The sequence below is a fragment of the Zootermopsis nevadensis genome, unplaced genomic scaffold, assembly GCF_977971745.1.
Source record: "Zootermopsis nevadensis isolate Lab colony 2312 unplaced genomic scaffold, Znev_1.0 Znev_ptg000021l, whole genome shotgun sequence".
Taxonomy (NCBI): Eukaryota; Metazoa; Arthropoda; class Insecta; order Blattodea; family Termopsidae; genus Zootermopsis; species Zootermopsis nevadensis.
The window spans coordinates 3,224,136-3,250,083 of NW_028259153.1; the positions used below are offsets into that span (position 1 = coordinate 3,224,136).

The window sequence follows — 25,948 nt, forward strand, 5'->3', positions numbered from 1 at the left end:
CCCATAGCCTATCCCAACAATGTCGCACAAGTCGTTGATGGTACGACGTCGATCTTCGTGAATGGCCTGCCGAATCTTCGTAACATTTTCGGGCGTTGTGCTCGAAGATGGTCGTCCAGAACGCTCGTCATCATCGACAGAGGTTCGGCCATTTTTAAAACGTGAATTCCACACAAAAGTTTGTGCACGACCCATTGCGGACTCCCCAAATGCTTGCTTTAGCATTTCATAGGTTTCCGTAGCCGTTTTGGCGAGTCTTTGGCAAGAGATTCAGGCAGAATCGCAGATGGTGCTTGACAGGCTGACAAAGAAAGATTTCCAGGGATGCTTCCAGGCTTGGCAGCGGCGCTGGGATCGTTGTGTTCACTCCCAGGCGAACTACTTCGAGGGTGATGGATGAATTTAATACCTGAGATAAGTGTACGGGTTTCTATACGCGCAGTCTTGAAACTTTCCGATCGCACCTCTTACGCTCATCATTAAATTTGTGAAAACCAATTTGATCTGTACGTCCTGAGAGCGTAGAAATACAGTCTATTAAACTTAAGCCGAATAACCTAGACAGTACAATGAGTGGCTACGAAAGCAAAGATCGGGCTTCGATTCCTACCAGACCATACCTTTTCCACCTTGCCACATCATTTAGAACTATCGTAGGCCCACCCACACTCCTATCTGATGGACACCTGAGGCGATTACCCGGGTGCTAACGCGATTGGATCGTGAAGGCAAACACCTAAATGTAAAGCCGGTGATAAGAGACTGTGCAGTTTTGATATCCATTCGTCCACACGTCTTCATTTCGTGGTGTTTAATTAAACACAACGGCAAATTTACCTTACATTTATTATATAGAAATTTAAATATTATTCTCTGAGTCTAAAGGATTTGTAACCTACCCCAAAATTGAAAATGACTGTCGTCTGGGATGTTGCGACGTGTAGTCTGAAAGTAGTTTACCGACGTTTCAGAGGCTTTCTCATTGAAATGATTATGGTAAACTTATCATAAAAAAATTAAAAGATATAATTAATACATGGTAAAATATAGACCTTGTTGCTGAAATATTTTATTGATTTTATTTGTATTTTTAAGAATACTAACACATTTAAAGAAGGTCAAAGTAACTGTTTATTGGGGTACCGAAATTAGTTCTGTGCTAGTCCCTTCAAAATTTGTCTCAACATGGAGACACGCGCATTTAAGGGAAAGTGAAAATCCTGCTGACCGGAATTTACTAGCTGTAAATCTGGTAATACAATATTATACTTACGAGAGACTTTTAAGTATAAATATCAACTGGATATATTATTTAAATGTTTTATAATAAATTGTAAAATTAATTAATTTTATTTCAAATTTGAAAAAGAAGTAGCTTCAATGTACTATGTAAATGCATTATTGAAGAGCAGTGGCGTGGAGCTTTGGAGAGCAATCATTTGGATTATCAGTTTTAGTGAAACTTCTGAAGCTTGACAAATAAAATATATAATTAAAAAAATAAATCAAATCTATAATTTAATGTCATTAACTGCGTATTGTGTAGAATACAAATTTCATGTAGGCAATACTCGAAATATACGCAGACAATTCAACTCTGATTCGAAAATCTGAAGTCTTCCGTCCCATTCAGTCTGACACTTGGCAAATCATAATCTAGACCAAAGTCGGCCTAAGATTTTTTCCCCATGATGATACAATGCGAAGACATTACCTGAAATCGGCCTGGCTGTTAGTATTGGGATCGAACTTGATTGACATCAAAGAGAATTCGTGCTTTGTCGAACACAATCCGAAATTGAAAAGTCGTTTTTGTTTTGAATAAAAAAGTAAATTAGAACTTATTAGGTGCTTTGTTACAAAATGTATGTATCTGAGAGCGTTAAGCCTGCATGCTTATTTAGTATTATATGTACAATACTCGTTTAAGATGGTGGAAAATAACTCCTTAATTATCACGACTAAAAACAGTGTTATCACAATGTGTTTGCTAAACATCGACTAAGCTTACTGTAAGCTACATTATATGTTACGCTTTCGCTAAATATTCATAGGCCTGTCGATTATGTTACTCCACTTATGAAACAAATAATATCATTCTGTACATCCAGAAGCACAGTTTTAAAATGTCCCTCAAGTCAAGCTACATGGGAGACCCTGAGTTGGCAGCTGAGTTAGAAGCCTGGGGTATTAGAGTTGAAATTATGTAGTTTGTAGGGTAAGTTAACGAGGTTAAAGTTGATGGGCTTGAGAGGGAAGATGGGTGGAATAAGGGAATAAGTGGCTGTCTGTAGAATGGGCAACATTCTTAGACGATAATTTGGCGGTTAATGGTACAAGGACTCTCTACGATGGGTGGTCAGTTCACATATGCAAGGTTACAAAGGTTGGTGTTAGATTACAGTGGTTATACCCCATAGTAGCAACATCGAAAAAACACTTTGCTTCTGTGCAAATATTATTTAGTCCCACACACTAGCCCATGGAGACTTGGACATAGTCATATAAAGATTTTCTGTTATAACTTTTGTTCTGAATTGGTCAATGTAGGGTTGATTGAACTTCTAAAATGAAGCAAGGATACTGTCTCATGTTCGAACCGAGCAAAAACCACCATTGAAGGTAAAAACTAAAAAGATTAAAGCTGTCCCATTACACGCCATTTAGGGACTTGGGGATCGAACCCCGGTCGTCAAGTCCGTAGTCAGTCACTTACTAAGCCTCTTCGGTTGTTTACCAATGCAGGTAGAAATGGATTTAAGAATCTTTTACAAATTAAATCTGCTAGATGACAGCGGAATCATACTTTAAAGGAAGTTACAGTCTCAGAACTTAAAGCTAGAGGTAACAGTTGGTATGACTCAGTCTAAAACGAATCACACGTGTCGGACGTTCAGGAAAATGGAAGACTTGAGGTTCTCAAGGCAGCCCGTTTTGCTGTATGCTGGGTTGTTGCGACGTGTAGTCTAATGTACGGCGCAGGAAACACTTTAAAATATTTCTATCTTATATGCGTCATGTTTGTGTTTGATTAAATATATTTATTTTGTACAGTCTATACACAAACGTTTGGAGTTTATTGGTGTTGTAAAAAATTATATAATATTAAAACATTTTGTTGTGTAAAATATTATATTAGCGCTCTTAATCGTAAATACGATTTTACATTATATTTTTAAGCGCTTTTATTAAAACGACATGTTTCGACGGGTAATACCGTCGTCTTCAGGTTTTTATTAAATTAAAATATTTTAAAAACTATTAGATATTTGATGCAATATATTATAATGATCCGTAGTTTCGTTTGTAGCTTTCCATTTTCATGGTAAGTTGCTTATTGTAGTCAGACGTTATATTTATCTGTGTAATTAATATAAATATCTATTAAAAATAGTAAACGAGGAACATACCAAGAGATGTTGTGTAGAGTAACGTGCGTCTGACGGCTGGTGAAGATAATCTGTGTCTGGTGTATGTATGTTGTTTGAGGGTTAATATAATATTTTACACAACAAAATGTTTTAATATTATATAATTTTTACAACACCAATAAACTTCAAACGTTTGTGTATAGACTGTACAAAATAAACATATTTACTCAAAAATATATTGCTAAGCATTGGCCCAAAGGCACCTCCAGATGTGAAACCAAGAGCGTAAATTTAAAACCAAACGTCTTAGCGTAAGAACTGTCTTAATGTGCAAACGACCCCTGCAGTTTTAACGTGCCACTAATTTAATTTTGAAGAACCTACGGCATGTTTACCCAGGACCTGATTCAAACTTTCTGGCTTATCGCGACTTCAGCCCAGTTAACACCGACCAGTCCGAATAGCATATAAAAATATTGAGGACTAAAGGAAGTAATTACAAGATTCTTCATTCAGAAATTAGTTGAACACTCACCCCCTAGTCGGATCTTCCTGGAGTGCTTTCATTTCGATAAATAATTTTGTAAATTTTAAACTCAGAGGTTTCCTCTCCGTTTCAGCCAGCAGTAGGTGTCAGAATGTGTTACAGAGCCATTCGACAACTACCTCCATCGTCGTTGTTAGTCTACGAAACACATTCGAACTTTCAACTGTTAATTTTAAAAATATCTTTGCTAGGAATGCGTGATTTGCCTAAAAATATAAAAGTTATTTGTTAAGAAATTTATCCAGATTCATTGTAAGTAACAAATTTAAAACGTATTTAAATGAATAGAACAATATTATCACAGGAATATTTCTAATACTGTCACCTGATTAAGAGGTTAACTTAGTTGCATTCGTTAAAATAGAAAAGGAGTTGCAACACAACACTCTAAACAATTCATAGTCATGACATTGATTACGTTAATGCTGTTCGGTAAACTAACACCACCGTTAAAGGTCACGAAACATTTGTATTTATTCTGTTCACAACATGTCCGATCTGGCTTACAAAATGTCGGTGGCAAGTCGGTTGTTACCGACAGCAACATTCACGACAAAGTGCAGAGAGTTTGTTTCAAAGGTTACGCTGTCGTAGGAAGTTTACATGCAGTTGAAACTATTCCGTCCTGTTTCCACATTATTAAATTAAACACATTCTGTGTTACACATAATCTCAAAAGTACATCGAATTACGAAATGTTGTTCTCTGTACGATCTCTGAACTTGTTTGAACTGGTTTTGGTTCAAAACCTTTCATGGGACAGAATTTTGTCTTTAAACGATGGTGATTATTCAACATAAATAATTTCATTCAACAAATAAATGAAGGTAAAGAGTCTTGAAATAATTAAACACCTTTCAACTGTTAAAACATTAACACTAATTAATATTTCGGGATCCATTGATAATTTACAAGGGAAAGAACTGACTTCATGTTAAATTAATTAGCTCAACATCAACTTAAACATGCATGAATCAACTATGGGTTATTTCATTAACAGTTATTTATATTTAATCATTTGCATTACCCTTTGCTTACTGGCTGGTAAACTTTTCGCTATTCAATTAACAAATCACGTGATGCCCTCCCTCCAGTTTCAATATACAGCAATAGATAACCAGTGGTCCCGGGTTCGATTCCCGGCGGTGCCCGAATTTATAACTTGTGTTGGGCAAGGCCGTGGTCTAGGTAACACGGAGTTTTCCTCCGGGGGTTCCCCGGTTTCTCCGTGGCATCCCAACAATTACTCCATTCACACACAGAAGAAGGCAATGGCAAACCACTTCTGGATCATCTGTCAAGAACGTATATGAACTGGTCCCAGTCCGAGAAAAGGATGGAAGGATCCTGTTCATATGGACCTGTCGTCAGACAGAACACTAAATAATAAAATAGTCTAGCGGTTAGAAAGCTGGCCTTGTAATCCTGGGGTCTCGGGTTCGATTCCCGGCGGTGCCCGAATTTATAACTTGTGTTTGGCAAGGCCGTGGTCTAGGCAACACGGAGTTTTCCTCCGTGGCATCCCAACAATTACTCCATTCACACACAGAAGAAGGCAATGGCAAACCACTTCTGGATCATCTGCCAAGAACGTATATGAACAGGTCCCAGTCCGAGAAAAGGATGGAAGGATCCTGTTCATATGGACCTGTCGTCAGACAGAACACTAATAATAATAATAATAATTATAAACCCATCGCCTTCATTTATTTCCAACAGCAAAACCTTAGAGAGGAACACTGCGTGAATCAAAATTATCTGAATAGGCTTCTCCACTATCCCTCGATCGCCTCTAATGTACGCGGCGTAAGCTGTACTGTACTAAAACATCGATAATACAAACAAATGTAATTTTGTCGTACACCCGCTGAAACCACGGCCATCGTCATTAACATAACCACACCAAACGAGAGGATATACCACGACGAAAACAAGAGAAGCCATAAAGCTAATCGAAATGAAACCACTCCGAGTTTACTAATTTTGACAAGTACAATTTGAACACGGTGGGACGCCTGTGTTAAGGGGTATCTAAAGATACAGATAAAGCGACTTTTTATACATACGGTGCGTTTAAACCCAGATGAAGTAACATGGAATGGCTTCAAACACTCACGTAGAATACCGAACTAACATGGCTAAGAATTTCTTGAAGTTATATAAGTTTTAAACAGCGATATGCCGAGAATACGAAATTTATATGTAGCTACCAAAAATTATTCTAATGACAGCTTCTTTATAAAATAGTTTGAACTGTAATGTCATGAAACTGGAATCTTAGTGCAGGTAAACCTTGTTTTACGCCGGGATTAGTTACCTGGAGATGCCAGCGTATATCGAAAGACGAATTATAACGTATATCAAATCTAAAACTTCTTGACGATGGTGAAGAGTCAATTGAATAAAATTTTTGGATATTATCCATCGTCTAGTAAATATAAAACGTAAAACGACGTTTCGGAGATGGGACTCTATCTCCGGAGATAGGGATTAGCTCTATCTAGTAGGCCCAACTGTGTAGGAACCTGAAGACGGAGATAGAGTCCCATCTCCGAAACGTCGTTTTACGTTTTATATTTACTAGACAATGGATAATATCCAAAAAATTTATTCAATTGAATTATAACGTATTTTAACAGATGTGTTCCAACTCCGACACCAGACAGGACCAATGTCGCGTAATCTGTGCAGGTACCTACTAATCCTAACCAGAACTTTCTTAATTTTCCAATGTGTGTTGGATGTTCTGGGGCATTGTTCAACAATAACAGCGCCATCCTTGGATAATTATTTTTGTCACAGTGTAGGGTTTCAAATAATTTTGTGGCAAACGAAGGAAGTTACTCGAAAATGTTCAAATCGTCGTAAAACAAGGGTTTATTCTTAATCAACGAATGAGAAACAAAGGTTACTTGGATTTTTGCATTGTATGCAATTATTTTTTTGTCAAATTTAACGTTTTTAAACTTCATACGTTATAACTGTAGGATTTAACAACAAATATTTAGAAAATCTGTGAAAGTAAACGACTGTGGTTACTTTAAAGTACTATCCAGGATTGAAGCGAACTACGAGACCTCTTACGTACCAGTATTCGAAACTTAGACACTAATGTTCCAGTACAAATCAAATTCCGAATTTCTGTATCCCCGACTGATACAAAATCCGTTGGAGTGTCTGAAATATTGTAATGTACTCTATTCTTTACTATAACGGATCGCTCATGTTCCAGAGAGTGACATGAACAAAGCTAATCACACAGTAATAAAATTTAAATTATCCTCAAAAGTGGGTAGCAATCAGTACTTCACGTACCAGCTGTCGGCTATAACGGATCATAAACGACACTGTTCTATTTAGACTGGCGTTTTTCCGTATGTGGCGTAACCACATTTCATCACCTAAAACTGTCATCAATGAAACGTCAAACCGTTACGAAACAGCAGATGTGAATTTTCACTGACAAATTGAACTAAATTACGAAACGGAATATTTGACATGATACGACGTTTCTGGTGGTGTTTAGTGTGACTGGTGGTTGTCGGGGAGGGGGAGGGGGGGACACTGAAATTTTCGTCGGTTATGTAGAGCGTGGCGACAGAAAACCTGGACTCATTTCCTCTATAATATTTCGACGAAGGTTATACACAAATCCACAGCCAAATAGCTTCTTAATTAATATGACTGTCTTCTGGGATGTTACGCCCTGTAGTGTGGCTTACAAAAGACAGCCATATTTATTCAAATTTGGTTAGATTTATCTTGCATAGATAGATAGCACACAATGTTAAGAAAATATTTAAACGTTGGAGATATGATTTGACATGGGAAGGAAAAATGAACTGATTTATACAGTTGTCGTATTCGTTGGGTGTCAGTAGTTAAATCCATGAATTTACTGTGTATTGGAAAACGGTAGGCATGCATTCAGAATTCTAAAGGAGGCAAGTTACTAGCAGATGACCACAGAAGAATCACAATATTTATAAGAGTAAAATCAAATGTGTGTTTTAACATTAAACAAATAGTACAATGATGTAAACTCAAAATAACTGCCTATGGATAACACCAAAATAAGGAAATTTGTTGATAGAAGAAGCCATCAAGTTGTATTTACTGCTTGGGAAGCTGTAGGTAGCTCTTGGGCTCAGGACAGGACATTCAATGCAACCTTCTCAGCTTACAGGATTATTTTTTTTTTGTTAATATTGAATGCCAGGTACAGCTACTTAAGATATTCATACAGTTAAGCATCTTTATCTGTTTCTTCTGTAAATTTTAATAATTTTGCAAATTTTCTACTCGACTTAAATATATTGAAATAATAATAATAAAATAATTGAACAGGAGGAATTACGAGACACATATTTAGGCCAAGTTCCCTATTTATATAATTATCTGTTGTCATTAAACATTTTTTGAGAATTCAAAAAAATAAATGCATCATTTTCAAATTAATCGTGTTAAATCAAAGTCAGATATTAATAGAACAAAATTACGTATAAATGAAAGACATACTAACTTACTTTAACATCGCTATAGGAACTGATCTTTCAGAATAAATGTTTGGCTCGGATGGGTTTAGAATCTAGGACTTTCAGAAAGAATCCACACGTACATTCAAATGTCATACGTGATAGTCATGAAATTTGGGAAAGAACCCAGTTCTAACTACACCATCCTCAGTTCGCTTTGTGCTATGTTGCTGCAAATGTTTCTGCACCAAGAAAAAACTCTTTGCCTGTATTCAGGAACTGTTGAAATAGACTTGGAAGAGTAGCGAATTAATTACTAACTTGTTGACAAGAGAAAAGGGACCGAAGTATTCTAACAGAGTAACCCCGGTTATTCAATCTGCATAACTAATGAATATGAGAATAATTTCTAAGGACACGTAGTCACAAGTTATACAAGATTAATTTAAAAATAATCACGAAATTACAATGTTAGTATATAGACAATTCCAAATTATAGGTTCTTTAAATTGTATGAAAAACAATAGAATGGGGGGTTACGTAATGGATTGTTTGTGGAGAAAATGGTTTAGGCTCTAAGACATGTAACAGTGTTTAGTTGTAAATTATAGGTGGTAACGTAATTCGTCCTTTTACGAGACCTCCAATTCCTGTAATGTGCCCCTTCAGGTAGCATATGGAGAGCCAGATGTGAAATGAATTACCAGAAACGTTAGGCATATTATTTCACAACAAAAATTAAAGTTTTGATTCTTTGCTAAACATTATTATTAGTGCTGTTTAAAAAGAATTTAATTCCTTATTTTTCTATGAGTGCAAACCGTCTGTTCGTTGGATGGCGACAAGACAAGAGTGTTTTAAACGACACTGTTTGAACCGTAAAGGATTCATGGCACGAAATTGGTTTGTGGGTATTTTGGCGGATTCTAAGCTCTCTTAACAAACGAACGAAAGTCAGGGTGGGGTCGTAGCAACACTTGAATTATATTTGAGATTTCTCGGGATAGAATCACAGATCAGAGAAATTCTGACGGAGTTCGTTCATGGTTTGGTCCTGCCCTCCAGAGAATACAGAGTAAGAAACTTAAAACAGATCACTACCGCTTCCTTCCAAATCCGATGAAATTAATAATGAAAAGTTATTGAAAAATTTTATGATGAGTGAGTCATACGCAGGAATACTCCAAGTAACAACGACTTAAGAGAAAGAATATAGCATCAAGATGAAGAAACTGTATAACGAGAACCTTCGGTTTGTTAATATTTTTCAAATTTTATTGGGATTATCTAATCGAGAAACATAGGATGGGAGCAGAATGCAGCACGAATGGAAGCGTGATAAATAATAAAATTATACTCTGAAGGAAAACACAATCTTGTATGGGAGGATAATATTTCGTGTTTATTGAAAAGAAGACGGATTCAGTGTAAGGTCCAGTGACAGTCTTAAAAATTCGGGTTCCATAAAAAGTGGGAATCATTCAGAATAGTTTTGTGACTCTCTGCTTTCAAGAAGAATTCTGCTTCACGCAGTTAGAAGTTCCTGCTATCAAAATCTAATTTGTTATGACACTGTTTAATTTTAAGTGGATTGCCTTTTGTTCATACTGACCAATACAAATATTTAAATTCAATTCAGATAACTGTTGTATAATTTATTGTAAGATAACGCAGAACTGAAATTAATTTAGTTCCAAGGTATAACAAATTTTAATACTGGTTTACATGTGGATAACTACACTTTTATTTACGAAAAACACGGAACTTGTAAATTTCCAATAAAAGCTACAAAATTCTTACAAAATTAGAGTAAATGCAAAGCTAAACTATGACACTCACATTATAATTTCTCTTCGATTACCTAGTGTTCTTTCAATTTAATCTTAAAGTCCTTGTTCCCCATTTTGCTCTAGTCTAATATCTTTGTTTCTCTGTTTCTTTTAAACCCTTAAGTTCGTGTAAATTATTCCTTCCCGGTAGCAGGCCTAACATAATAGGACGCCCAATTCCAGTTTGTGGCTAAAAAACATTATAATGGCCAGTTTCTTGCTCTCAACTATAAATTATTGAAACTGCTGTCATACCAACTGCTAGAAAAGTAATTGCAGGAGCATTTTGTGGTTGGTTATAATACTAAATTTCAACTGAAATTCTGTAAATTGCAGCGTATAGATAACATTTCTGTACCCTATATGTACCAAAAGCTCTGTCTCTTCATATAATGTTTGTACTATTCAGTAATATCAACAGACTGTTTTATCCTTCATGATGATATTTTTACCTATTACAGAAACACGGAAATCATTAGTCCACGATATCTTTTTTTCTCAAAATATTAGGTTCTGTCTCACTGTCTTCCAGAAGCAAGGCTCATACTCCAAATAGGATAATTCGATCGCCAGCTTCCTTTTTAATCTGAACTGATGTCGGTTCGAATCTTTAACTTTAAAGAAACTAATATACTTCTACTTTTCATTTTAGTAATCGCCAAGAACTGTAAGCGATGAAAAGAAAATCTATGGATAATGACAGCTGTTTTAGCCAGAAATTGGAGGCAGTGGTTTTAAGATCAATAATGTAAACAACAAGGTCGAAAGTCCCTTAACAGTGTTACTATGGTAACCATTATAATAATTTATTCATAACAGACACGTATAGCTATAAACATTGCCTGTGAATAAAAAATTGACGGTTGCCGCTGGATACCTGAAAGAAACCATGCAACGTGCGTGTCTTGTTTAACGATGACTGCAACTTAAATGCTGAATCGTCGATAAATTACGGGAATAATGACATATTTCATGTACGTAATAGCAGTAACTCACACAGGAAATCTCTCATTTCAACCCAGTCGGAAACTGATAATTACTACACATGACATATGTTATAGCAATATTTATAATTCTATTAATCTGAATTCTGCGTGACGAGAAATATAAATTGTTCCAATTTATTACAGGGAATATCAATTAAGTCTTGAGACAGAAGTGGTATATGTACAGTACTCAGGCTAACTAGCTAGCTGGCTTAAGGAAACCGAAAGTTTATAACCGAATTAACCAAAACTCTCCACCGGACCCTTAACTGGGCTAACAAAATCCAATCTCCTTCAACTCCTATCTCCCATAGACATCGCGTGACATCATCTCATCTATGTCTAGGTCTCCCCAGTGGTCTCTTCCCCTCAGGCTTCCCGACCAACATCTGGTATACACTTCTAGTCCCAACCATGCGCGCTACATGCCCAGCCCATCTCATTCTTCTCGACTTAATCACCCTGACTGTTTTGTTACAATTTCTTTTACAGTGTTTAGACTTTTGTACTTATTTTTAATGGGAATTACCTTTTGTTTTTTTGTTCATTTTACATTACTTCTATTCACACGTCAAGCAGTAGTCTTTTTAGAAGCTAGTAGTCGCTCAGCTGGTTTAGAAGCTAAAGGTTCATTATCATGTTTACAAGAGCTCACCACTGGTCCCTATTCTGAGCCAGATGAATCCAACCTGTACCTTCACACCCTGCATTATTAACAATTATACTAATATTATCATCCCATTTTGGCCTAAGTCTTCCAAGTAGTATTTTCTCTTCAGGATTTCCGAACACATTTTTGTATGCATTTCTCATGTCACTTGTTGGTTACACATCTCGCCCAATAACGTTTAACCTATGCATTAGAAAGGCGACTGTGTTTTGTTTTAATCTGTCATAGAGTTTAAGCCTAAATAAGGCTTCTAAAACACTCTAAATACATTCCAGAAGAGTCAGGTGATCGGGACGGCTTAGAACGTATTACTGGACAGCACACGAAAATTGCTTCAAAATCAATTAAGACTAAAAAGTTGCATTTAAGAAATTATATTTAAGTTTATATAATTTTATACACCTGAAGATGGTTCTTTTAGAACTGAAACATGTCGTGTAAAAAGTGATATTCTAATGTAAATCGAACATTTTGTTAGAGAATATCATTTAATATATTTTAAATATTTAAATGTTAATTATGGTAATATTTTAATATTTAATAGGAATTTTATTGTGATTAGACTGACAATATTTAAACAAATATATCTCTATCACAATATGACGCAACTTTATCATCTCATGATCTTGCATGTCAAGGTAAATAAACTGCTGTTACCTTAAAGATCCTTAAACCAAGTATTAACATTTTTTAAACCGAGTTATTATTATTATTACATATTTTTACTCTTTCACAGGATATTTATTTCTATGTACTTGAGACAAACTTTGCCCCTGAGGTACTTAGTGCAGCAGATATTTCTCAAACACATTTTGTTTTCTAACAGGTGTTACATACATTAAACAGATTTCGCGTGAACGTCTTTCGAATGATGTTTGATGTTCCTATAATGTCGGATTTCTGAAGTATCGTATGTCGTGTTTGTCCGGGGTGTTGGCCAAATATTTTTTGAGTGACCTGGAGACGGTTCCAGTTTCTCCTATAATAATAAGCAAAAGTAATCCCAATAGTTATAGGACCAACAGGAATTGTCTCCAGGTCACTGAGAAAATATTTGGCTAACATCCCGGACAAACACGACATCAGGGAACTGCAGAAGACCTCCATTTTGGGATCTTCATACATCATTCGAAAGACGCTGTCATAAAATAAAATTATATAATACATGTAATACATATTAAAAACAAAATGTATCCCGGAAATAGCTGCTGCCCTATGTACCTTAGGGACAAGGTCTGTCTCGGGTACATGGAAGTACGTACCCCATAAAGTGGTGAATAGATGGAATAATAATAATAAGTTGATGTTCGAAAAGAGTGAGCTGAGGAAAACATTTGGACCAAGGAGGCGGAAAGTAATTGGAGGATGGAGAAAATTTCATAATAAGAAATTCATAATCTGTACTTCCATCAAATATTATTACAGGGTCAAACTCATGACGATTGAGTGGGCGGATACATCAAGGATGTTGTACAGAATTTTGATCTGTAAACGTGTTGGGAAGAGATCACTTTCAAGACCTAGTCGTATATGAATGAATGTAATGAATCTTGAAGGACCAGGGCGGGAGAATGTGGATTGGATTAATCTAGATTCGTTTAGAGTGCAGTGGCGAAATTTGTAAACAAAGTAATGGACTTTTGGGTTCAACAATTTGATGTGGATTTCTCTGCTAGCTAACTATTAGCTTCACAAGGGGCACAGCAGACTTCACATTTTTGAGAGAGATAAATTTTAAGATTTGATTTTTTTTTTTGTAGCTTAAATGCGTCATGTTTGTGTTTGATTCAATCTATATTTATTTTCACAGTCCATACACAAACGTTGTAATTAAATGATGTTGTTAAAATTATATAATATTAAAACATTATGTAGTATAAAATATTATATTTTGGCGCTTTTAATCGTAAATACGATTTTACATTATTTAGCGCTTTTTTATTTATTAAACGACATGTTTCGATGGATAATACCTCATCTTCAGGTTTATATCAATTTTAAAATATTTTAAAATTATTAGATATTTTAATGCAATGTATTATATTTATTTGTGGTTTGTTTGTAGATTTTCTATTTTCATGGTGAGTTGTTTGTTTGTAGTCAGACGTTTATTTTCTGTGGAATTAATGTTTAATTATTATCATGATTTTATGATTCATTTAAACTATCTGATGTTCAGGGTCAAATTTACATATTTAAATGCGTCAGTTTCTGGACGATCTGACAGACATTTCGGACGTTAAAGGGGAAAATAAATAGAAGATGTGGTACGATCATAAATCGTTCTTTCTTTTATCCGTTTTCGGGCAGAATACCTGAGACCATAGGTGATGTCCAACTGCCTTTTTACTTCAACTAATGTGGCGTAGAAATCAGAAGCCTGTAAGAGATTTACAACTGCTGACTGTGCAATGCCAAGCTTATTCTCTGCATTATCGATTGGGAATCGCGCACGGCCGTACGATAGAGCATTATCAAATATCTGTCGCTAAGGCACGTGACCTTACGCCATTTTGTTCACCGGCTGAGCGAAATGAAAAGGACAAGAACGAGTTTTAGCAACTGTGCCATTCTCACTTCTCTCGTGTTCTGCAGGTTCAGGGAAAATATAATTTCAGTACATTGATTTCTTTAATAACACTCTTTCAACTTTTTACGCTGTATAGTGTCGATTGAAGAAATTACATAACATTCATTAGATGGTAAAGTTGCGTCATATTGTGATATAATAAATATATATTAAATCTTGTCCGTCTAATCACAATAAATTCTTATTAAATATTAAAATATTACAATAATTAACGTTTAAAATATTTAAAATATCAAATGATGTTTTTTATCGAAATATTCGATGATGGTCTAATGATGGTCTAATGTAAATCGAATATTTCGATAAAGAACATCATTTGATATTTTAAATATTTTAAAATGTTAATTATTTTAATATTTTAATATTTAATAAGAATTTATTGTGATTAGACGGACAAGATTTAATATATAACATTCATTAATTAAATTACTGCTCATTAGACTACAGACCTTAAAAAAACGAAGAATGTGTGATTCCATCTTGATTACCTTCAAAAGTTAAAGAACGGCATGAATATGAAATGACTGGTTTCTGTTCATTACAAAATATATAACAGTCTTCCCAACATTGTAGATTAAATAATGAGGTCGGAAACTATCATCAACATCATCACCACCACAAAAAAAAACACTATTGGCGAGTTCTATTTACAAGCATTAGAACTGAATATTGCTGTCTTCTGGGTTGTTACGCGGTTTCTCGACGTTTCAGAGGCCCCCATTAACATGGCTATCGCCCTGCTGAAGGAGATAACATGCATCTTTGAAACCCAAAATCTTACTAATGACCAGAACTTTTCACACTTAATTTTGTTTTACGTGTCTGGTACCGTTATACTGAAACTATTTCGGTGCAAGCTTTGAGGCGTTCCTTCCTGACGCAATACGAAGTTTAATTACATCCAAGATTCTGGAATGATGAATAATACTCATTGCTTAGGTCATAATGTCCAAAAAGCTTATGAATGTTAGTTGAAAGTAGACTCTCTGATGAAGATATAAAGTACCACGACACTTACCTAATACAGACGCGTCGAAGTAGTTTCATAGAAATTTCCTATTCCAATATTTGCTTTCAAGGACTGTGGACATTACGTCGTATTGTCAGAAACGCTGGTCTACCTGTCAAAGCAAATCACTCCTAAACACAAATTATCGTGGGCAAACACTTTAAAAATGTGTGACATTTAAAAATAAGACATGTAAATAGTTTACAAAAGATCTAATGCAGAATTGACGGTAATTAGTGCGCGTGATACACAGAAGAATTAAGTCGAATAGCGAGTATATTGAAATATTTAAGTTAAAGACTTCAAGGCATAATAATTTATAGAGGGTAAACATCTATGCACACAGTCAACTGACTAAACTATCTTCGGGAATTAGAATCTCAAGGGTGAATACAGCTGATTCAGGCGATACAATCCAGTATACATTAATAGAATCTTAGTCTTTAAGATATAGCTGGATATTACTTTTCCAAGTGAATGCGTTCCACAAAATTTCTAGAACATTGGTGCTGAACCCGTTTCGAGAATTTCAGCTGATCGAGAAATTCTTCGCATAATATAGAACCCGGCTTTTAGTTGACGTAATCATTAATAAAAGACCGCGATTATTCCATATCTGGAGCCACATGAAATTAATATAGACACCAAATCCTATTTCTCTAAGATCCATATTGATACTAAAATGTATTATTTACCGAATGGTCTCTTAGCTTCAGGCTTTGCGACCAAAATTTTGTCATTATTTCCCATCTCCCCGTGTCTCGATCATCTAATCCCCTTTGAAACAGGTTTTTTAGACAAAATATGTAGGTCTAAAAATCGTAAAAAAATCTCCTGAAACTTTATGAAATTTTTATAGTTAATGAAAAATAAAGTTATAAAAATCACTAAAACAGCCTTAAAATTTTGATATTTAGGATTGGTCAAATATCGTATATAAGTGCAAGAGTAGATCTATCACTAATAAAACTAGATCTCTTCAGCATTATGTTAAACATATTTTCAAATTCGTATTTGATGGCATCCGGTCATGACACTTAAAACTATACGTAAAAAATACAAAGTCAATATTGATATCAATTATCATATAGGTAGGAAAGTCGACAGAGTGGTCCATACATTTGAAGATGGTTGTTTTATGAAATGGGGCGCCGTGGAGTCTGACATAATTTTACCGACGTTTCGGATGTACTTGATGACTTAATTATCAGGGAGCCCTGATGAAGGCAGCAAGCATATCTGAAACTTCCATTAACTTCTGTCAGACTAAATGTCGGAACAACCTAGAAAATATTCGTTTATTCTCTATGTCGTGTGAATCTGAAATCTGTTCTCAGTTCTATACATTTTATTTCAGAAGCCCAATCTCATATTAAGAAGTACTGACTTTTGCTGGCCTACACAAAATACAAAATGTGTGGTCAGTACTTTTTTTTAACAAACCCTGAGTTTCCCTTAATACGCGATTATATGATATTTTACACATACATTTTACTGGTAACAAAAACGCAGAAGCCTAATGTATAGATAGAAACCATCATGAAGACGAGCATTTCTCCACAATGGCTTCGAGTTTTTATTAGACGGTGCTGATAGAGACAGCAAGAAAAATACTGCATGAAAATGCAATATAAAAATATATAGGAAATGGCTTTGGGGTCGTGCAGGTGGTGGGGTGGGGTTTTCAATAAACGCGATGCATGTGCGTGGTAGGATGACGCCCTGGCGTGACGCAAGCAAAACCTGTATCCCGGGTGCAAGATGAGATGTGATACGACGAGATGTTTCGGGCAGTACAAACATTATTCATAGTTCCGTTCTCAGTAAAATTAAATGAATAAACTACATGTCCGACACAATTAACTAACTAACTAGCTAGCTGCTTAGGGAAGCCGGGGGTTCATCACCGAACTAACCAAAGCCCTCCATCGGACCCTGTCCTGGACCAACAAAATCCAGTCTCCTTCAACTTCCATCTCCCATAGATCCCGCCTGACATTATCCTCCCATCTACATCTAGGTCTCTCCAGAGGTCTCTTCCCCTCAGGCTTCTCAAATAGTGGACCCAACCAACCAGATGGCTTACGGAACCCGAAGGTTCATCACCGAACTAACTAAAGCCCTCCACCGGACCCTGTCCTGGGCCAACAAAATCCAGTCTCCTTCAACTCCTATCTCCCATAGATCCCGTCTGAAATTATCCTCCCATCTACGTCTAGGTCTCCCCAGGGGTCTCTTCCCCTCAGGCTTTCCAAATAGTGGACCCAACCAACTGAGATGGCTTAAGAAACCCGAAGGTTCATCACCGAACTAACCAAAGCCCTCCACCGGACCCTGTCCTGGGCCAACAAAATCCAGTCTCCTTCAACTCCTATCTCCCATAGATCCCGCCTGACATTATCCTCCCATCTACATCTAGGTCTCTCCAGAGGTCTCTTCCCCTCAGGCTTCCCAACCAGTACCCGGTGCACACCTCTTGTCCCATCCATGCGCGCTACATGCAAAGCCCATCTCATTCTTCTCGACTTAATCACCCTGACAATACTGGGGGAGGTGTACAGATTTTTAAGTTCGTCATTATGCAGTTTTCTCCACGCCCCATCGTCTTCTCTCCTAGGCCAAAATATCCTCCTCAACACCTGCAATCTATGTTCCACCCTCAGAATGAGAGACCGTGTTTCGCACCCATACAAAATAACAGGCAAAATTATTGTTTTGTATATTTTAATTTTTAGGTAGCAAGCATTTCCAGAATTTATTCTCCTCCTAATCTCGTCGTGGATATCATTTTGATTTGTTATTGTTGTTCCCAGATATTTTAACTTTGTCACACGATAGAATGAAACTAATATATATTAAATTTAAAAAAAAAAAACACGTAATAAATTACAGAAAAGTTTTGTTTTGACGAAAGATCGCACAGTATTTAAATGTTTATATTTTACTCTATGGACATGATTTTCAGCACAGTTGGTAAAAGTGCTCGATCTCTCCTGAATCCACGCTTTCTGCTGATCCATTAGCCAATTTTGTATCTCTCCTTCCCACGACTGGTGCTTATTCCACGTGTACTTTCATCAGTGATTGATGTTAGGTTGTCCCGGATACGCTGATCGATCTACTTTTTTACCTCAAAACATGACGTAGTTGATTACCGCTCAGAACTTGTATCACAAACACCAGTCCGATCTCCTTTGTATCTTTCCACTAATCATATATTTTGTCTACTTAAAAAGTTTTGTCATACTGAAAGGAGAAGAGAAGATAAGATAAGATTTGGATGTTGTTGGCGAAGAATATGTTCAAGTGGGAGAAATTATAATGATTAATGCTTGAGTTATTTAATTAGACTTTGTAAAATATAGATTACTGAAAGAAGAATTGTAAACTGACTTGGCCTACTGGTACTGACCTAGTATTTAACTGAGGAATACCACGGAAAGTGTCGATCATAATCGCCGGTTTCTGTAGAAGAATGGAACCTTTCACTCCAAGCATATACGAGGTGCGATCGGAAGGTTTCCAGACTGCGCGTATAAAAACCCGTACACTTATCTCAGGTATTAAATTCATCCATCACCCTCGAAGTAGTTCCCCTGGGAGTGAACACAACGATCCCAGCGCCGCTGCCAAGCCTGGAAGGCTTGACAGGCTGACAAAGAAAGATTTCCAGGGATGCTTCCAGGCTTGGCAGCGGCGCTGGGATCATTGTGTTCACTCCCAGGGGAACTACTTCGAGGGTGATGGATGAATTTAATACCTGAGATAAGTGTACGGGTTTTTATACGCGCAGTCTTGAAACTTTCCGATCGCACCTCGTATTTATACAAGATCTCTCTCTGCTTAGTACGACAGAATACATTTAGAAATGAATACATGTGGAAATTGGGTAAGATGGTAAAGTGGTGTTGTTTCAAATGTTGGCGTGCGAGGTAACATTTGAAAGTTTAATTTATTAGTAGAAATATTTGGCAAAATTTGAAACCAGGTTACGATAGATGTACTGTGTTCAAATACTACATTCAAAGTAAGGAGCTATTTGTTAATGCGGATGCAATTTTATGTTTTGATGAAAGAGATATCACGCAAACCTTCATGAATTCACTTTAATATCACATTCAATATGAAAAGCTTAATTTCCACTATTCGCATCTAACAAATAAATTGTATGGAACATAATGAATATATTAATTTCATTTATTGATTTAGATCATACGTGACTGGGTAAGCGCACGATGGCAAAACGACCAGATAAGGAAGAATTAAGCTCTTCAGTAAAGTATTCACTGGAAAAAATAAGTAAGTTAAGGAAAAAGTTAAATTTTAAGACAGGTTTAAATGCAAAAGAGACGTAAAGGTAACTGTGATATATTTGCAACCAGATGAAGACTAGTTTCAGTGCGAAACGTGGTAGCACAGGGCCTGAATCTGATATGAACCGGCGGATTTATTTAAATATGATTATTGTTAAATCGTCAACTTAACCTAAGATACGTAATAGGGTGACGAAAATGCAGTGCTCTATGAAATGTGTTATTGCTCACAAACTAAGGTTAATAAGACTATAATAGGCTATGATACATAGTTCAATAATAAACTTAGTGTCGCCAACTTATCATACTAGTACCTAGCCTGACACTTATCGTCTTGAGTTCTGATCTAGAGAGCACAGCGCGTATAATTTTATTTCATAAAACACAGTTGCAAGGTAAAGAAATATTTTAGAAATTTCTTCAAATAAAATTTAAACTGCTTACTAGTGACGATAACAATAATTTGAACTCGTTTACTAAGACGAAATTTAGGCGATATTAGGTCTATATTCTGCACACCGCTTGTTAGAAATAATTTTTTTTTTTAGATTTGAATAGTTCTGTGGAATTAAACGTGCAAATTAAGATATGGTAAATAAAGCCTCACTAATCACCATATCTGTGCCTTTATTTAGATCCGAATGCTGAGCGTTAACATAATAACAAGATAGAAGAATGAAAATGACAGAAAAGTATTTCCTCCCGAGTCATAAACGTAGTGAACATATTACAGAATAAATGAGACTAGCGAATATCAATATGGCGACAGTAAAAAGACTATCAGAAGAAATGACTATAACATCTGGGCAGAACGAACGAAAACCGAAGCTGCTGTCTTAATATAACACAAAGAGCCGAAGATGTCAGAGGAACTCTGACAAAAACATGAAAGAGTTTCAAACCTTTTCAGTTCGATTACCGGCGGTGCCAGAATTTATAACTTGTGTTGGGCAAGGCCGTGGTCTAGGCAACACGGAATTTTCCTCCGTGGCATCCCAACAATTACTCCATTCACACACAGAAGAAGGCAATGGCAAACCACTTCTGGATCATCTGCCAAGAACGTATATGAACAGGTCCCAGTCCGAGAAAAGGATGGAAGGATCCTGTTCATATGGACCTGTCGTCAGACAGAACACTAAATAATAATAAGATGAGGTGGTCTAGCGGTTAGAACGCTGGCCTTGTAATCCTGGGGTCTCGGGTTCGATTCCCGGCGGTGCCCGAATTTATAACTTGTGTTGGGCATCGCCGTGGTCTAGGCAACACGGAGTTTTCCTCCGGGGGCTTCCCCGGTTTATCCGTGGCATCCCAACAATTACTCCATTCACACACAGAAGAAGGCAATGGCAAATCACTTCTGGATCATCTGCCAAGAACGTATATGAACAGGTCCCAGTCCGACAAAAGGATGGAAGGATCCTGTTCATATGGACCTGTCGTCAGACAGAACACTAAATAAATAACACAAAGTACGTAAAACAATAATCATGCCGCCATTTCATTAATTATAGGCCTACAAGTAAAATAGGATATAAAAAATCAATTATTAGATTATTATACTGGACAGTTACTTAATTACTATTCATAAAAAATATGCGAACATTTCATACGAACTTATTGCCTCCATATATCTTTAATCCTGTTGATGAAGGCAGAATGTTCCCGTAGAACGTTTGTACACAGACAAAATATTACATGGTGTAACAAATCAGGAGAGATCGATATTCATTTCGCCGTGATAACCTCAGATCTTACGTCATTACTGATGATAGCAGAATAAAATGCCTTCGAAACATAGCTTTGTGGCTGAAAATAAATCTCCGCGTAAGGTTCTGCGTTACTCGTCTCGTGACGCACTGATTGATCAATCACCCACCGTCCACAACAGTTTGCGCCAGAATGAAATTGTACGCCCATCAGACTGTCGATTTACAACCCCTCTCTTCCACGTCCTCGGCGTTCAAATGCAATTGAAACTCAACCAATTCCCACTCAAAATCACTTCGGTATGCAATGCAGAAGCAGTAGGCGTGATGAGTCTGGTTTATTCAAGATAGGTCACCAAATGCTTAAACCATCATTTGCAATTACAATCGACACGACATGTGTTACTGCTGTAGATCGATTGAGGGCCCAATATGTCGTGAGTGTGAACAAGGTCGATTAATTGTACAGTCTGCACATAAAATACAAACTACGCCATCTTTCACCAGGGAACCAATTAGACTCTTTTTAAAGGAAAAATTGAAGAACGTTGTTAGTTAAATTTCTGGTCGAACATTTGGCCTCATGAACACTTATATTTTTGACAGTCTAGCGGTCAGAACACTGGCCTTGTAATCCTGGGGTCTCGGGTTCGATTCCCGGCGGTGCCCGAATTTATAACTTGTGTTGGGCAAGGCCGTGGTCTAGGCAACACGGAGTTTTCCTCCGTGGCATCCCAACAATTACTCCATTCACACACAGAAGAAGGCAATGGCAAACCACTTCTGGATCATCTGCCAAGAACGTATATCAACAGGTCCCAGTCCGAGAGAAGGATGGAAGGATCCTGTTCATATGGACCTGTCCTCAGACAGAACACTAAATAATAATAAGATGAGGTGGTCTAGCGGTTAGAACGCTGGCCTTGTAATCCTGAGGTCTCGGGTTCGATTCCCGGCGGTGCCCGAATTTATAACCTGTGTTGGGCAAGGCCGTGGTCTAGGCAACACAGAGTTTTCCTCCGTGGCATCCCAACAATTACTCCATTCACACACAGAAGAAGGCAATGGCAAACCACTTCTGGATCATCTGCCAAGAACGTATATCAACAGGTCCCAGTCCGAGAAAAGGATGGAAGGATCCTGTTCATATGGACCTGTCGTCAGACAGAACACTACAAATAAAAATAAAATAAAAATCGGTTCTCATATAAACATGGAAAGCTACTACATGTTAGTAAGGGTTTAATATAAGATACCGTCAACATAAACGGTTGTTTTAAAGTAATTTTTGCTTAACCGGCTGTAGAATGTACTTCTCGCTGATTACGCGGAAACTGTAAAGAAAGAATTATCTTTCATTCTACAAAGAAAATAATTTTGCCTTTTATGAAAATTGTCACTTTTTGCAAATTCACAACTTTACCTCTGGGTGGACGATATTTTGAAGTTCTCCAATATTTACACCCCATAATAAAACCGCCCCCTCGTCTCAGCTTCGGACCACATACACGAATACGTACGTGAGGGTAAAACTCCACGCATTTGTAACCTCGGCACTACCCAAAAATTAGACAAACTTGTCGGAGATAGGTGTTCCGTAATACTGAATATCTCGTGATTGTAGTTGCGTCATTCAATATCAGGCAAGCTGTTTTATTCTCTTGCGAGTTCGACTGTAATCGACCTCCAAACGCTGAAGTCACAGAACATTACGCGACAAATCATTGAACCACTCGTCATCCTTATCCAGTTTATGTATTGATGGCTGTCAGTGGAAATCGTAACATTCTAAAAATAAAAATTCGATCCTTGCCGAAAATCGAATGGAGATTTTTCGAGACTATAATTAATTTCACTGTTCAGCAAAACTGGTTCACTCAAACCCTACACAAAAATAAATACTTGTTAGTATCTAATATTCATATAAGTATTATGTAATAATTTCTTTCTAGCATAATAAAGAACTCCATAGTTTGCCCTCTTCACCTAAAATTATTAAGACGATCAGATTAATAAAGCTGAAATGAACGGAATATGCACTGCCCATTTGGGAGTTTAGAAACGCAGTTGGTTGTTAAGCATGCAGGGAACAGACCACTCGGAGGACATAGGTATAGATGGGAGAATGATAATAAAATGGTTCTTAATTAAATAATTAAATTAATCTTGGACAGAGATTGTTGCCGCATTTCTGTGGACACTGAAATGAACAGACGTTTCGGGAACCAACTCTGTTCCCATCATCAGGGTCCCGAAACGTCGGTTTACTACGGTAACCAGTTAACGCGGCTGATTGCCCGAGAATATTTTATTGATTGTACTCGCCGCGAAAGTCTCAAATCCTATAACAGTCTAGTTTGTATGAAAGGCGGGCAATTTCTTGGCTAGCTCAGCTTTCTATTAGATTCCAATTAAAGGCTGAGTTTCATGGAGTTAGTCAATTAGTTAACATTTAAGTTAAAAGACGGCATCCCGAGTGAAAGCTGTCACTAACAAAAGTTACTGTTCAATGCCCGTGCATCTCGACGCGCGCCGCGTAGGGGTAAGAAGGGAGAGTTTGCAAGTTTCGTGGGAAAACCATGCAGAACATGGGATTCTAATATTTAAATAGTTGTCAGAGTAACTGGTTTTAGAAGTAGACAAAACAGGTTTAGCAGTGAGCTGAATATGTGTTAAAACCATTGAGTTCTTGCCCTAAAAATTTGTCGGCTTATTTCTAACTGAATTACCTTACTTCGTGGAGCTGAATCCTTTCTCGGATTATTCATGGAACCCGAAGGATCATTGCCATGTTCACGACAGTCAACCACTCGTTCCTATCCTGAGCCAGATAAATCCAGATTACATTTCTTGAATAAATTAAGCGCCTCTCGCCACCTGCTTTAGTATTGCGTACCGAAGTGAATGGAGAGGGGGAACGCCTAAAGTTCAATTGTATTTGAACTTGATGTAGAAGGAAGGGAGTAGAAATCGACAGTCTGATAGACTTAAAATATCATTCGGGTGCGGACTGTTGTAGACAATGGCTGATCGACCAATCAGAAGACGAGTAACTAGAAACCTTACCCGGAGATTTATTTCCAGCATCAAAGTTATATTTCCAAGACATTGTAAAACCCTATCTCCTGTAAATAATAAAGTGTGAATATCAATTACCTCATGAGAAGTTATGTCATGTGGTATTTTAACTGTGTTCAAAAGTTTCCAGAGGAATGTAGTGCTTTTACATTTTTCCTTTAATAAATTTTAATAAAATGTATTACAATATACGTTTCGTGTGCAGAGAATTTACTTTCCGTAGGCAGATTAAAATTTCGTTTGTCTCTAATCTTTGATAATGATGAGGCGTCTTAAAAATAGAACAATAAAATATAAAATAGGTGCCCATACTCGAAACCAGCCCGCATGCTCAAACAGGTTATTGCACAAATTTGGCTACCCTACTCACTATATCAGCCGCTTGTGTAATATTCATTCGCTAAACAAATCTCAAAAAGTTTACGTAAAGTAATTTTTAAACACATTTAATTTATTTTGAGGAAGTGATTCAGTATGCTTAGCTAGAATTTGTTTATCACCACTATTTTTTTAATTATCTGACTAGAATTACGTATCCCTTACCTTTAAATTGATATTTTCCAATGCTTAAATTTACTAACCAAACAATCGGAAATGTTCTACAATCATCAAGAAATCCCGATAAGAAAATCATTGTCATTCTTTTTTAATACTTTCCATGTTAATTATCATTACACCGAGAACTTGCCGGTATTAATACAAACACGCATGTACAAGCTCGTGAAATTATGAAAAATATTAGAAAATTCATTCATCTCACAAGCTCAAATCCTACAACAGTCAAAATCTCTCTTATTACTAACATTGAACATATCGAAAATTAGGCCTCCTCATTATATAATATGACATTATGACCTATGGCTCTTCCTGTCCCATAGCTGAAATCCAATGTCAATAATTTTCGATAAATTGTCGCCGTCTTCTGTACAATTCGGTGGCACGAAAGTTGATGTGGTGAATGTGGACACTGGCCTTTAAACTGTTGCTAAATTCTAATCTGAAGACACTTAAAGATTTCAATTCAAATTATTATACGAATGATTTAAAATGCTTTTGATTTATTCTAAATTATTTGTGCGTGAATACGATGTTTTGATTACAGTACCCCTGAGATATATTACAGGCGAGCCTATCTAAAATGAAATCAGTGGAGGTCCCAGAGGTTGCAAGGCTTCGAGAGGTTATCAAGAGAGGGAAACCGCAGTAACACGTTTAGGATATTGTGACATACTGCGAAACGAACTGAAGCCACATATTCGCGAAAAAAAAAAGCAAGGAGGAAGATTGTCGAATGGTGTCCTGCCCTCTCATTCTGTTGTCTATACCAGGGAAACCAATCAGAAACTGAAATTTGAAGCCCTCGACCTCTCA

The 25,948-nt window shown here is 36.7% G+C and overlaps 1 long non-coding RNA gene across 1 annotated transcript in view; it reads left to right on the forward strand.

Annotated features, from left to right (window-relative positions):
* Positions 1-20,705, forward strand: part of LOC110840752 (uncharacterized) — a 68,572-nt gene extending 47,867 nt beyond the window's left edge. The window contains exons 2-3 of the long non-coding RNA XR_015536126.1: positions 19,687-19,776; positions 20,426-20,705. This is a non-coding gene — a long non-coding RNA (uncharacterized LOC110840752). The remainder of the gene's footprint in view (positions 1-19,686; positions 19,777-20,425) is intronic.
* The last annotated feature ends 5,243 nt before the right edge of the window (positions 20,706-25,948 follow it).